Source organism: Phodopus roborovskii, unplaced genomic scaffold (assembly GCF_943737965.1).
Source record: "Phodopus roborovskii unplaced genomic scaffold, PHOROB, whole genome shotgun sequence".
In the NCBI taxonomy this organism is placed as follows: Eukaryota; Metazoa; Chordata; class Mammalia; order Rodentia; family Cricetidae; genus Phodopus; species Phodopus roborovskii.
In genome coordinates, this window is record NW_026126623.1 from 106,591 (window position 1) to 121,884 (window position 15,294).

Here is a 15,294-nt window from a genome sequence, read left to right on the forward strand (position 1 = left end):
CCCAGCTACCAATCCCACATAATCAACACAGAGGCTTACTCTTATTTATAAAGCCTTCACCGATAGCTTAGGCTTGCTACTAACTTCCACTTAAATTAACCCATCTGTGCTTTCCCCCATAGTTCATGGCTTGTTGCTTCATTTACTCCATGTCCTGCTTCCTCAGCAGCAGGCTGGCGCCATGACTTTGCCCTTCCTCATTGCAGGATCCTCATCCTGCCATGCTGTATGCCAATCAGCTTCTTTATTAACCAATGAGAGTAATACATATTCACAGAGTGCAGAAGGGTTATTCCACAGCAGACATATGTGTCTTTACAAGGTGATTTTGCTCATATTTACCAAAAGATACATTTTGAGAAAGAACTAACTTAGTTCCTTACAATCTTCATGTATTCTTCTGCATCACATTCATTCCCGTGAACTCCCAGACCCATGCAGTGCAACAAACAGCACCAGGGAGCCAGCCTAACAGAGAGACTGCAGGGGTTCCCTTTTCAAGGCTTACATATACATTTTAGTACCCAGGGTTTCATGCAGGTTTCCTTTGACATACAAAGGGGTCTATCTCAATGAACCCATCATAAGAACGAAGTGGCCTAAGTCATGAGAAGCATAGAGTGTACTTAATCTACCTAAGAAACTTTAGTCCACTATAAAGCATGGTCGTTCCCACTCATGATTGGGATGGCTGACGGTTGCTGCCAGTTGTCACTGGACAACACTGGTTTCCGTATCACTAGCCCAGGCACAGATGAAAATTCAGTTTGCTTCTATTGTACGTATACGGTTTAGCTGCCCTTGTGAAGTTCCAAAGTCAGAGTGGTTGAGTCAAGACCCATCTGTATTTGTAAGTCACCTGTGGATGTAGATGTCTGTGGGTCTTTCTGCTTTCTAACTACACTCACAGTACCCAATTTAAGTTGCATGTTCAATGCAGAGTGCTTTCTCGATGAAATGCTTGTACCTAGGTGACAAGATGCAGGCCTCAACTTTCTCATTACCTTGGCTGTTCTGTGAAAAGTAACTTTCCCAGTGACTCATAGCAGACCCTGCCTCATTCATTCCATGTGTCAATTGGCTGAGATCTGGCAAAGAGAAACACATTCTACCAAATTCTATTGGTTACCACCCTCTGAAGAATGCCTGGGAAATCCCTGGGTGCTGAAGGGTAATTTTCCCAGGGTCTTTTGGTCTCTTGCAGCAGTATAGAAAAGACTTTTTCCAAAGGAATGTCCTTGATTACGTCCTGGAATTCCTGTATGTAAGTGCTTTCAACTTTTTGAAGTCATAGACCTCTTTGAAAATCTGTTCAGTGCTAGAAAACTTTTTGCAAGAAACCCACACATGCAAAACTAAAATATGCAGTTTCAGGGGTTAAAGATGCTCATATGAGTATCTTATCAATTTCTTTTTATTAGAAACTCTCTGGAATATGCACTGTAGTTGGCTGCTGTCTCCTGTGGTCCCTGGAACACACCAGACTGTGAGTCTGTGTCTCAGGTTAGCTGTCTATGCACCCCTCCTCCCACACACCCCCCCCCACCCCAGTGACAAAGCAGAGACTTCTTTACTTTGTGCTGCTTGAAAGAAGGTCCTCATGCAAAGTGTTTGCATTCAGCAGGTTCTTCCTGTTTGGTGATAGCCCAAACCTGGGGACTTACCATCATGCAGTGTGAAGGTGGGGGTACATCCATCTGTGAGTGAGGACAATAGTGTCTTCTACAGTGTGGTGCCAGGTGTGTGTGTGTGTGTGTGTGTGTGTGTGTGTGTGTGTGTGCGCTCGCTCGCTCGCTCGCACGCGTGCGCGTGCATTTGAACTCATGCTTGTGCATGTATGTGTATAGAAGCTGCAGACACTCTTCAGGTCCAGATGTGCTGGGCAGAATGCAGTAGTCCCTGACCCGGTTCTTTCTAGGGTACAACTACTTTCCAACCCCTGTACTAAGTTGCTTTGGGGAAGGTATGTGCATACATGTATACATGGCTGGGTACATACATCTTTCCATAGCTGTAGGGGCCAGAGAAGGAAACTGGGTATCCTCTGTCATCCTCTGCCTGATTTCCTTCACACAGAGTATTTCACTGAAGCTCGAGCTAGACTGGGCCAGCAAACCCCAGCTGCTCTAAGACATCACCCTGAGAGGGGATAGTGCCTCCCAGGAGGAGAGACCCTACTTTTAAGGGAAGGGAAGGAACAGATGAGTGACTCTGAGATTTCCCAACAATCCAAGTTTAAGGTGATGACAAAGGTCTGGACTTGGGACCACGAGAGAGGAAACAAATTCCAGAGTCTCTGAGCAGCAGGAAATAGCAGATGGATTAGAATTAGGGAAAGGGGATGAGTGGGCCTGTGAACCTTAGAACTCCAAAGGGAGGGAAACTTGAGAACGGCCCGACTTAGGCTGGCCAGACCTGTGTGGGGTAGGCTATGTCTGGGGCAGGAATAGGACAGCAGAGTGCAAACAGGAGCTGGGCCCTGGAGATGGCGTGTGGTAGTCACCATCAGCACAGCAGCATAAAAATGTGTGAAATTACTTAAAAGCCAAAGCACATTTGTTTATTCTCTCTTTGACATTTTAAAATCAAGACACTGACATGCATGCTCTTTCTGTGGTCTGGAATCATCCTAACACCCAAGGTAGTCACTGGCAATGAGCTACATCTGTAAGCTGAGAGCAAGGAAATGACTTCATTCCAAGGCAGGGCCAGAGATGCTGTGCCATGCATTTCCTGTACCACTACCGCTGACAATTCCCAGATGCTGGCTGACTTCCCCGACTGCTGATAGTTGCCATAGATCACCTCTTTCCTCTGGCTGAACCTGGTACCCACCTCACTTCTCTGTCTAGCTCTCATTAGCCTTCTTTTAAGTGGGGACACACATACACATACACACATATATGAACATGCATGCATGCACGCATGCATGCACGCCCCCACTCACCCACACACATGTACACACACATGCACCCACACTCACATACACGCACACACACACCCATACACACACACATGCATGCACACATCCACACACATACATAAACACACATACACATGCACACACACATGCATCCACACACGCACACATGCACACATACACGCACAGACACACATAGACACACATGTGTACGTACACACACTCCTTAATGAAATGGCATATCTTCGTTTTCACCTCCTGTCCAGTTCAGGCTGAGCTTATCCTAGGGCCTCCCTTGGGCTTCTCATGGTAGTCTAACTTTGGCTTATAAATATTGGATCAATATTCAGATGGCAACTGGTTCTCTATGTTGGAATACTTCCATAGCTGAGGGGCTATAGTGCCCTGGTAGAGTGTGACTTATAGAAGTGGTGTGTGCCTGGAGCTGCTCTGGGCCTGGTGTGAGCCATTTTTCACAGCCCAGGAGCAGCAGGGGCCTGGGAAGTACTTAGAGTAAAGTTCAGACTGCAAGCACTCATGCTTGCTCTGGAGTTCCTGAAATCGCAGATTTCATCCCCCAAGAGAATGGCCTAAGAGCTGAGCAAGAGATGTGGTTTCTTAATTATTCTGAGGAAGTGTCTCTTTTTCTTTGCTAACTTGGCTAGTCTCTGTGTACGACTTGTGTTTTATTCATCCTTTAGAGACACAGAAGTTAGTCTGAAGGGGGTAAAGCTTGTTTTTAAGGTTGTCTGAGGTAAGCTTCAGGGATATAGCACTATAATGGTCCTTGGGTGATGTAAAGGTGAATAATAGAAACAACTCATGTGGTTGGAGATTGACACAAAATACAGGAGAAGTTGGAGACATAGCTAAGAGTGGACATTGACCAATGTGACTTTGTAAACCAGTGACATTTAAGTGTACTTAAGATATATTCTGTTTTCCAAATTGTCCTCTGGATGACTACTAGGTTGCTAAACCAGAGCCACCGAGTCCTATTTCATTTATCTGTATGTCTGTTTTTATTTCACAACCATCAACTGACATAATTTAAATATGAATATTTATAGCAATGCCTACCACTCAATAAATACTTGGAGATGAAACACCTTTGTGATTCAATTTAAGAGCACCAGAAATTCAGCCATTAGATATACCCTGGTATGCCATTCTTTTTGGTTTCCACCCTCCATGGAATGACCACAACCAGACTTTTTGACCACATAGTGACTTACTATGGGAAGCGATCATCCTTGTGACCACTCACAGGTGAAACAGTAGCAGCTACCACCCCTGTAGATGCCCCTGTACTGGTCCTGTCACTGTGCCAAAGCTCTTTCACTGCATGACCGTTTCCTGGGCCATTGTAGCAGCAACTCCCTCCCTCGAGTCCACTGACACTGTATTTGTGGGTCTCAGATGACTTAAAGTGAAAACAAGAAGCTGCTGGGCTTACTGAGTTGAACCATGTATAACTAGAATTCCCTGTCGCCTGTCTTCCTTGAGGCTTACCCAGTAGAGGCAGCAGTAGGGTCTCCTTTTGGCAGGGTACCCTGTTGCCAAATGTCTAAGGAAGGCCATTTGTGTGCCTCTGGATACAGCTAGCTGATGTGTGATGTGATTTTTTTACACATGGGTACATCAGCACTTTAATTCAACCACAGATGTCCACCTGCAACTTTCCAACTTGGTTTCCTGATTATTTAGCCATGTTGTGATCATCAAGCCAGTTCTCACAGTGAGTCTTGAGCGAGTGCTGTGCAAGGGTGAGGGCTATAAATTCTAGTGGCCATATCTTTTATGGGTAGCCCATGTGAGCAAGGCAGACACAGGGCACCTCTGTTTGAGCTTGGGCTACCCTCTGGGTAAGATCAGCTTATTTGTGCTGCCTGACAAACTATGTTAGACTAGATGGTCCAAATAACAAGCTTATTTTTCTCATAATTATAAAAGTTGGGAAGCCAGTTTCTGGTGAGCGCCCTCTTTCCTGGGTTATACATGGCCACCTTCTTACCACATCCTCGTCAGGCTTCTTATATGTACTCAGAAAACACGGGAAGAAACGTGTGCCATCTGCTTGTCTGGTGTCTACACATTTTCTAATAAGGACAGAAGTTCTATAAGGCCGCACTATTATAACCTGTTTAATTTTAATTGCTTCCCTAAAATCCCTGTCTAGAAATCAAGTCACACTCATTATTGTGGCTCAACCACATATATAGTCCATATAACTTAGTCCATGATGCTGGTGTGATGGTCAACATTGAGTGTCCGCTCAAGAGGACCTAGGAGACAAGTGTCTGGGCGTGCCTATGAGGGATAGTCTACGTTAGGTTAATTGAGGAAAAATACCTACCTCAGTTGAAGGCAGTACCATTAAAGGACTGGGATCCTATACTAAATGCAGAAAAGAAAGTGAGCTGAGAACTGGCTGTTTTTCTTTGCTTCTTAACTACAGATGCAATGTCACCAGCTGCCCCGTCATGCTCCTACTGCCATGACTTCCCCACAATTATTGGCTTTGTTTTGATAAAGCAGGAGGAACCTTGGTGGATTCCATGGTGGGAGAGGGTGACCTAGGCAGGGGACAAACATGCCAGGCAGACAGAGCTTAAGTGAGAAGTTTTATTAGAAAGGGAAGGAGGAGGAGGAAAGAGAGAAGAGGTAGAGAGGAGAGAGAGAGAGACAGAGAGAGAGACAGAGAGAGAGGGAGAGAGAGAGGGAGAGAGGAGACAGGAAAAGTCCTGTCTACCCTGGGGGGACAGCAGGGAAGAGCCAAAAAGAGAGTGGAAATAGCTGGTAAGTGGGCAGGGGTCTGTCCTTTAAAGGGGTCCTTTGCACCTGTGTGCAGATTATGCAATCATGTAATCCTGGGCTGACCAGATTACTGCCTGAGTGCATTCAGCCAGGTGTCAGGGGCAGGCCAGCATAATGTCTGAATCCTTATAGGGCTGTACCCTCATCTCCCTTAGGCCACTTTTGTTGGGGTATTTTATCACAGAAGCAGAGAAAGGGATGGTTACAAATGGCATGAATGGAACGTGCATGGTTACTCTTAGTGTACAATGATGGTTCATTTTCTTGGTTTATCAGATTGGGAGATGTCCAGGGGAATTAGAAACACCTATGAGGGTGTGGCATTTCCAGAGATAGTTAGATCCTGGGGGGCTCTGGTCTAATGAGTGGGTTAACCCCTTGATGCATTGTCTGGTAGCATTACTGTTGGATGGTAAAGATACAAACTGGGACTCAATAGGCAAATGTGAGACACTGGGAATATATCATTAAGAGCATGTATTTTGCCCTGGCCTCTTCCCATAATTCCTTCTTTCTGTTTCCTGTCTGATACATACTTCTGCAATCATAATATTTTACCCAAGTGTGTGGAGCAAGCAACTACAGACTGACATCTCTGTAACTGTGGAACAAAATATGTCTTTCCTTCCCCAAGTTGCTGTGTGTGGGGGGCATTCTGTCACAGTGGATTCATGCACATCCTCAAGCACTTTACCTCCTTTCCCAGGTTCTCCTCTCGATCATTAGCAGCCCTTCCTCATGGCCTTGTCTGTGTCTGTGGGTGCTCAAAATTCAATTCAAACATAAGTGTTGAGAGATCAGGATTCAGCATGCTTGATCGGGTCTCAAAGATAGGAATGTACCCATCCTTCCAAGTGATGTTTGCATTTGCAGAAGGAACATTGAAATTTCCTATTGCCTTGGGGCTCTCCAGACCTTTGGAAGCCCACGATGTCTCAATTCCCACACAGGGGAGGTATTTTAGGCAAAGTGTCTCATGATTCTTCCCAGCTTTCCCTAGGCAGAGGGGGAGGCAGTCTAGCTTACCAGTAAGGGAGTGGGGGCCAACCTATAGTGAGACAACAGAGGGATCTTAAAGCCACTAATGGGGACTGATACAGTTCATTTTAAATCATGGGTCAAAATAGACTGTGAGTGTTTTGAGGTAGCATTCATCTGTAGCATGCAGTAGTAGAAACAGGAGGATGATTGAGCTTCAGTCCAGAGAGCTGGAGGTAAGAAGGTCGTGAGTTCAAGGCCAGCCTGGGCAACTTCATGAGTCAAAGACAAAAATGACTCCCACTACCTCCTAAAAAGATTTCAAAATCTACTGTAGCTTCAGGGTGCCAGCTTGCTGGTCTGTTTCCCACAACCATGTTGCACAGGCACACTGGTGTACACATATGCACGGGTGAGGGTGATCTATTGCTGGGGTGCAGCATGCTTAGTGACCATGTCTCCTGAATGGTAAACTCACAATAGGTCCCTCAGCATCTCTGATGCAGTCACATGAGCAGGCACGGAGGTCTTCTGAAGTAGGAGTTGTCCTCCACTACCCACAGACACTGACGAAAGGAGCCCTGAGGTCCCTGGTGGTTGGGAATGCGTCTTTAGCAAGCAGAAGCAAAGGAAACCTCTGTTGTAACAGGTGACAAGAAGAACGCAGGGAAAGCAAGAGGGAACTCCTGTGCAGTGGCCTCCAGTCATCAGAGAGGCTAGATCTGGATTGGGGTCCCCAGGGCAGGTGTCATTGAGAGGCCACAATAGCACGTTTTGGGGCCGGGGTTTTGACTGAGGACCTGTCAGGTTACCTTTCTACCTGAGTTCTCATCTTTCGGCTACAACCATGTTGCCAGGGACATTTTCCTCTGCAGATTACAGTTCTTGCTGCTCAGCTTGGAATCTCTGCCTGGCTTGAGGCCCATCGTGGACATGGAGTCAGGAAACACTTGATGAAATGTTTGTCAGAATAGGAGATTTTCAAGGCCCCTCCCACGTCCTGGGGTGAACCTGCTGGGGACAGTGCTCAGTGCTTACTGAATTGCCTGTTCCTGAAGCCCCTGAGCCCTAAGCCAAGGTCACTGGAGGAACATGATGCTGGCTTTGCGGAGGTCTCCTCCCACCCAATGGGCCCTGTAGATGAAAAATGCCATCTTGTTCTGTGGGTAGAGATCTGTGCAGAATCTCAGCACACTTGGCTCACACTGGTTGTGGTCTGTTGAATATCAACAGTTATTTATTTCTCTCTCTCTCCCCCCCTGCCCCTCCCCTTGTCTGTTTTTTTTTTTTTTTTTTTTTTTTTTTTACAGAGTATAGCAAACTGTTGGGATAAACTGTTTTGCTTCCAACCTCTAAATGCCAGGGGAATTTACTTCTTACACTGACGATTTACAGTCAGCTCATTTACTGCATCAAGATCTTGGCTTATAGGAGCTACTGCTCCAGCTAACCCAGAAAGCTTCAGTTCCTGGTTCAGAACTTGCTACATGATTTCCAAAGCTTAGGATTTTAGACATTCCTGGGAACCTGAGCCAAGAGTTTCTGTGTGTATCCTCAGCTGTGATGTTTTTATCAAATTGACCACAGAGAGAAAGGCCTAGCACGCATGACCTCTCCTGAATATGACCTATGTCCTGAGGCAGAGCAGTCTCCTGTGGGTATTGGAACATACCAGCTAACTCAGTTCACTGGGATTGCTGCTGGGATCACACAAGTAGGCCGTAAACTAAGAGAAAAGCTGAGCACAGGGTGTGTGTGTGGGGGGGGGGAAATGACTGGAACCTTCCAAGGACAATGTGCCATCACGTTCATGCGTGACTGGGTGAACAAAATGAAAGTGACTCCATACCACTCCCTAGGTCTTCCACTCCCAGCAGAAAATAGAACTCCCCTGCCTCTGCTGACTTGTGCTTTTACTGTGATATTCCAGAAGGCACTCCTACACTCAGGCCAAGATTCACTGCTTTCTGACGATTCCCTAATTTTAGTGCCTGTGTTTTGAGGCTTCACTCATGGTTTGTGTGTGGTGTGAGGTAGGGCTACACCTTTCTTCTGCATGTAGCTGTCCAGCACTATTGTTGAAAAGATACTTCTTGCTTATTGAATGATTGCGGTACCATTGTCAAAAATCAACAAACCCAAAATGTGTGGATTCATTCTTTTGGACTTAGAGTCCTGTTCCCATGATCTGTATGTCTATCTCATGTCAGTACCATACTGTTCTGATTATTCTAAGTTATATTAAGGCTCAAAATCAGAACAACTGAACCTTCCATGATCTGCTTTACAAAACTTTTACCCTTTCCATTTAGTCCTTCATCTAATCTCGTGTAGGCTGTTAAGTTTCTCAGCTCCCCTGGGCTCGTCTTGTCAGAGACTGTAAAGGGTAGGCATTTGTGTTGTTGTTGTTAGTGGCATTATCTACAGTGCTGTTTAGGAAAGGGACCAGTGACCTTTGAGGCCATTGCTCCAATAATCTGCATGGTATAGAAATAAAGACCTTGGCTAGCTCATCTTTCTATGTGGCTGACTCTAAGGGACCCAGAAAGAGAGACTGAGGTCAACCAGAGCATGTCCTAGTTGCTAAGATGAGGCCTTGGAGAGCAACCCACTGTGTCCCAGGAGATAGGAGCCCCAAGGTGAGACAGAAAGTCATGGGTACAGCAGGTATAGAGTACAGAGCTACTGAGTCCAGGTAGAGGGTGTCTCTGGCCACTCCTCTCGCCAGCCTTCCAGAGCCTTACCATAAGGAATGCTTCCTGATTCCTTCTATAGAGCCTGATTCTACAGGGCTCCGGGGTCCCCCAGGAGACCAGTGACTCACTGTGCAGAGGATTTCCTGCATAGTGAGTGAAATCCTGGCGATTCCCTGATTTCAGAAACAAACGGAGAGATGACCCAAATGGATTTCAGAAACAAATGGAGAGGAGATGACCCAAATGATCAAGGAGTTTGGAGAGAAGCGTGGAGACAGGAACAGTGCTGACATGAAAGTGGAATTCTTTTATTGCAGCTGAGAAGCAATTTCTTTTGCCCGACATGAGGGATTTTGTTTGTTTTTCTGGGTTTGGGGGTTTTGTTTTAGGATAGCCTGATTTATTTTTGCCACTTGCTACGACATATTTGCAACTCCAATCCTCACAACCTTCTGGCAGCCGCCCATGGACGTGTGCAGAGTGGTGAAAAGTGTGAGTCACAGACAGGCACATTCCCGGCTGAGGTTGAACAAGGCCATCCTCTGCCTTCCCATTCCAACTCTCATACCATAACAAGTGCCCTTTTCAGTGTACTTAGTGCCACATGGTTTGCATTTTTGTGCCCCCCCCCCGTCATTTCACTGCTTCAAATGACTTCCAAGCTTGCCTTTCAAGTGTACAGTGTTCTTAAGAACAAGATGCCAGAGTGAGCATTATAGAGCCTTGTGGAGAAAATACAAGAAAGGGAGGAAGGACAGCTATGCATTCTTGTTCAAGCATGTGTGTTTAATGTGAATGAATCAATAATGTACAATAACAAAGTATATATACATATACATGTATGTGTATAATATTTTAATTATATATATGACCTACCTATCATTATGAATGAGAATCAGCAGTAGCTAATTTTCATTTGTCACCTGTTAGACTTTAAGACCTTTGCTCTTAAATGTTATCCCCAAGAGAATAGCACCTATTCTCACTGTTTGAAATGACAGTTGACAAGAAATATGGACACAAGATATTCCACAGTGACAGGAGCATCAAATGAGTAGATACTACTTACTCCCTTGTCACAGACAGGGAGGACGCAGTGATAAGCATGCTGGTGTTGTCACAATGTGCAGTCAGCAAGGAAAACCTGACTGTTAGCTCACAGGCTCCTGCATCTGACTAATAGGCAACAAGGCCAACAGCTGCAGGCAGTTTACACACTGTGATTTACTGGAGAACCTGGGTTTAAACAGTTGCTTGGTGTTTACCCTTGGGTCTAGAGCAGATCAAATAGCTAGTCCTGGGTTTATGAATTATAAGCTTGCATGCAGCTCTCTACTGAAATGGAAATGACTAAGCTTCTTCACCTGATTTCCTCTCCAATGTTGTATTCCTACAGAAAGAGAGGGGGGGGCACGTGTGGTCAGCATGGCTAGGAAGGTGGGTGGAGGGCTCTGGTGACTTGGTTCTCTCCCCTGGAAGAATGAATTAAACATCCCTTGGCATCAGAAGACCTCATCATTGTCCTCTACACTCAGCATTTGATAGGTGCTTTACTTCTGTTTATCCCAGGGCTTCAGCAGAGGTGGGACAAATCCTGGCTCGAGTACACATGCATTTATGTGCTCGATTGAGTTGACAGGGAACTTCCTACATTGTCTGATTCTTGCAGAGATGTACACCAGGGCAGAAATCCAGCAGGGCCTTGTTTTTGTTTTTGTTTTCTGCCTCTGCCATGCCATTAGAATAAATGAAATATACAATACATTGATGGTATGAAGTTTAAATCTAGTATAATAACTTTATTTGGTCTCTTTTCATTTGCATTCTATTTCTTTTCTAGCAGGCTGGGGCATGCACATGCAATGGTGCATGAGATGAGTTCAGAAGACAACTTGTGGGAGTTGGTTCCCTCTCCTCACTGTGTGGATTGTGGGGATCAAACTCAAGTCTTCAGCCTTAGGGGCAACAATTTTTACTTCCTGGTCCATCTCAATAGTCCCACTGTAGCTCCTAATAAGAAAAGGGGAAAGGTTTTCAAAGGTCTCTACTCCCTTTACCACATCCCAGAGGCAACGACCACTGAGATTGGAGCGTGTGTCTCTTGAGTCTTCTTATCTTTAGGATTAAGAACATTTGACCTTAAATAGATGACACCTTTGCTCTATTCCATCTACGTCTTTGTGGAAGCACACATTTATGAAAATATTCTCCTCCCAAGCTTATTCACTGTTGTCCTTTAGCCAAGCTTTGGGGAAAGTCCAGCTGTCAGTGGAAGTGTTAAGAGACAGAGCGCCTCTCGTGTCTATCATGCTCCAACATTGATAGTCAATCTCGATTATTAACTTCATTCAATGGAAACAGGACAAGACAAGGCAATTAGTCAATCCCATCTCTGAGTGAGTCTGTGAGGGCATGTCCAGAGAGGTCTAGAGTACAGTGGCCTAGACCTAACCAGTGGCTTATTCATTACTCAATCCAAAACTGTGGAGGGGTGGTGGAGCTGTGGAAGGCAGGCTCCAGTGGAGGAGGTAGGTCACTGGGCGTGTAACTTCGAATGGGGATATTTTATCTGGAGCCCTTCCTGCCACCACTCCCTTCCCCCCACTGCAAGCTCCAATGCCTGCCTGCCACTGATGGGCAGCCTCACCACAGTCTCACCTATGAAGAACTAGCCAGCCAAAGACTGAATCCTCTCAGACTGTGAGTCAAAACAGATCCAGCCAGACCTTCCTCCTTGAAGTATCTCTCTTGGGGATTTGTCACATTGAGGAGAGAGTGGCTAACACAAGCACCTACTGACTATAAAACAAACAAACTTTGTAGGGATGGGTCAGGCTTTGTGCCTTGAGGGTAACTGCTAATGAGTGACAGTTACCTTTATGCTTCCCTTTGGTTCCAAGAAGCTATGCATGCAAACATTCAGGGCTGGTGTTTTAAAATGAGTCCATCCTTACTATGATTTCTTTTGTGGGGAATTTGAAATCATGGGAGCTTTGAAGCCACTAGAAGCACCATAATGAGGTGTAAAAACCCTTGCTGGCAGGAGTTGCAGTTAAAGGGGCTCTGCAGCATGAAGTTAACAGGTTAACAGAGCAGATGTTTCAGTCTCTGTTTTTAAGTAAATTGATACAGACAAAACTAGTTTTTCCATATTTTCTGACAAGGACCAATGTGGACTTTTGGTGGCCTTTTCTGGTTTGGTTCTTTTTGGGGTCTGGGGTGATCAAGGTTTATATTGGTTAGCTTCCCACTGCTGGCACGTATCCCCAAGGAAAAGCATCTTCCGAGGAGCAGAGGTTTGTCTTAGCCATGGCTGTAGAGGTTCCAGTCCATGTTCGTCAGAGCCGTTGCTTTCAAGTCTCCTGTGCTAGTCCTGAATGCAATTGTTGAAATTGCAAAGTATAGGATATGACTCACCACATAGCCAAGGGAGTAAAAAAGGAGAAAGGGACTGAGTCCTACAATCCCCTTTAAAGGAGTATGTCCCTGGACATCCCATCACCTCCCAATAATGTCACCACAGTGACCTCAACTCCTGGGCAGTCGGGAAACCTTAGGTGCATCCTGTACCAGGGCTCCCTGGTCTCCAGTGTCCTTGCCCTAAATAGTTATTTCTTTCCATGAAGCATTGAATACTGGTGGCTTGTTTCCCACAGAAGCTCCATGGTTTAATCACCATTTATTTACCCAGCAGACCTCACATTGAGGGCAACCTGGGATTCTCTCCAGTCTTTGTTTACACATCCTAAGCATTTTGACGCCCTCGCTCATAACCTCACACAGCTCTTGCATTTTTTTTTGTGATCAAGGGTTATTTTCTTTTATATGTTTTCTTTTGCTGGGTTTTATCACAAGACTGGTAATGATTGCAATCAATCATTAAAAGCAATAGCCCTTAATCCACCCTTGTGCAAGAGAATTCTTATAAATAAACTGATCCTTTGTTTCCTAGGTGGTTTTTTTTTTTTTCAATCCAAGCATCTGCACCTTGGAAAAATTAAAATGCAATTATTGGAAGGCTCTCTGCTGGCTGCTTCTCATAGTGCACTGCATGCTACCCAATTAAAGTGGGAAGCCCATTCTGCCAGCTCAGAATGCAAAGGGCTGCCATGACCCAGGAAAGTATTTGTGTGGCATTTCAGGTCTGCTGGTTCAGCAGCAGAGCCAATAGCAGGCATGCTCAGGACAGCAAGCTCAGTGCATCTGGACATGTTATGCCTCCCTTCTCTCTCACCATGTGGCTACCTTAAAATGTATGCTTCTGATTGCCTATAATTGATTCATTGACCCAGAATGGCTGTGACCTGTGTTACACACTGTAGTGTGCATGTGCATGTGTGTGTGCATGTGCGTGCGTGCGTGCATGTGTGTATTCCATGCATACAGCATAGGATTTTGTAGCAGCGTACCATCACTTACTGGTAGACTGCCAGCAGCAACCCGAAAAGCATTTTAAAACAGAACAGAACTTGAAGTCAACAAGCAGCCAGATTGCATCCTTTCTGGATGTTGTTTTCTTTCAAGCTATCATCTGCATTGCTGGATTGTTAAATCCACGTGCATAAAATGCATTTTGAGGCCAAAATAGCATTTAACTTATTCCTTTGCTGCTATTCTGAAACCTTGGCCAAGCATATTTCCAGAGAAAAATAGGCCTGTGGTACATACAGCACAGCTCATCATGTGGGATGTGGGATGTGTCACCCACTGGTTGCCCCAGAACCCCATATCTCTGCAAAGCCTTTGTGTGAGGCCCCTCAGTACCTCATGGAGGGAACTCAGAAAGAGGGAATGCCCTGTGTGTGCCTGAACTTTGTGCTGGCTTGATAACGTTTTTCTTTGTGGTGCCAAGGACCAAACCCAGTCCCTCACATCCCTCAGTAAGCACTTTGCCTCTAAGCTGTCCTGAAACCCCCACTTTTCTTTTTCATGGCCCCCCAGGCATTGTTTCCCCCTCTTGCTCTGAAGGGGGAGTACAAATGTGACCACGAATAGCAAACAATGGCACAAGAAGTGCAGTGACTGACTGCAAAGCTGGCTTTGTGCTAAGGAGATGTGTTTATTTCTAAGTGGGGAACAGAGGTCATTTTTGATGAAATAATTCCCCCTAGATTGTCCTCCTTTGTCCTGAGACAAATCCTTCCCTCCTGCAACATTTCAGGGAAATTAATGAAGCACTGAGCTGCAGGATGCAGCTTAGCAGGTGGACTGGTACCGATGGCTGTAGTGAACAGGCATTTCTCCCTCAAGTGATCACAGCATGGTGCTAAGCCAGAATATAAAGAACAGCTGTCATCTCTGACTACTGCTGCACAGCTCTAGGTTTACCCAAAGTGACCTCACAAGGAGACCAGTTAGCCCCCTCCTCTAGTCTATCCAGGTGTCTGTGAAGGGAGGGCAGAGACCTTGCTGCCATAGCCCTGAGGTGCCTGGTGGTACAGGAAGGGCATCCTGGGGACAGAATGAGGACTGCTGCAGAGGGAAGGAAGCTTGGTGCAGCAGGGTTTCCTCTCCCTGCCCTGCGACTCAGCACTGCACCCTTGCTCTCCTCAGCCATCCATGCCACATACATGCAGCCCTCACCAGTGAGCCTTCCTCTCAGGGAAACCCTGGTGCTTCCCCACAATTGGCTCACTGAAGCGCATCCGATCTCCTGCCCTCTGCGTGCTGCCTCTTGCTCACACCCCTCCTCTGTGCTGCCTTTGTCCCTGAGGGTCAGGGCTAGGGGAGGCAAAAGCCTAGAGATGCCCTTCTCAATGACATGTAAGTGCAAGAAGGACATCCTCCTTAAATTCCACATAGACTTAGCCTGCTCTGCCGATCTCTCACTCTGAGCCCGGATACCCAGCCGGCTGACCCTGGGAAACCCTTCCTTTCTGAACC

The 15,294-nt window shown here is 45.9% G+C and overlaps 1 protein-coding gene across 1 annotated transcript in view; it reads left to right on the forward strand.

Annotated features, from left to right (window-relative positions):
- Window positions 1-15,294, forward strand: part of Adamts17 (ADAM metallopeptidase with thrombospondin type 1 motif 17) — a 289,908-nt gene that overhangs the window by 92,414 nt on the left and 182,200 nt on the right. The gene's annotated exons all lie outside the window — the stretch shown is intronic.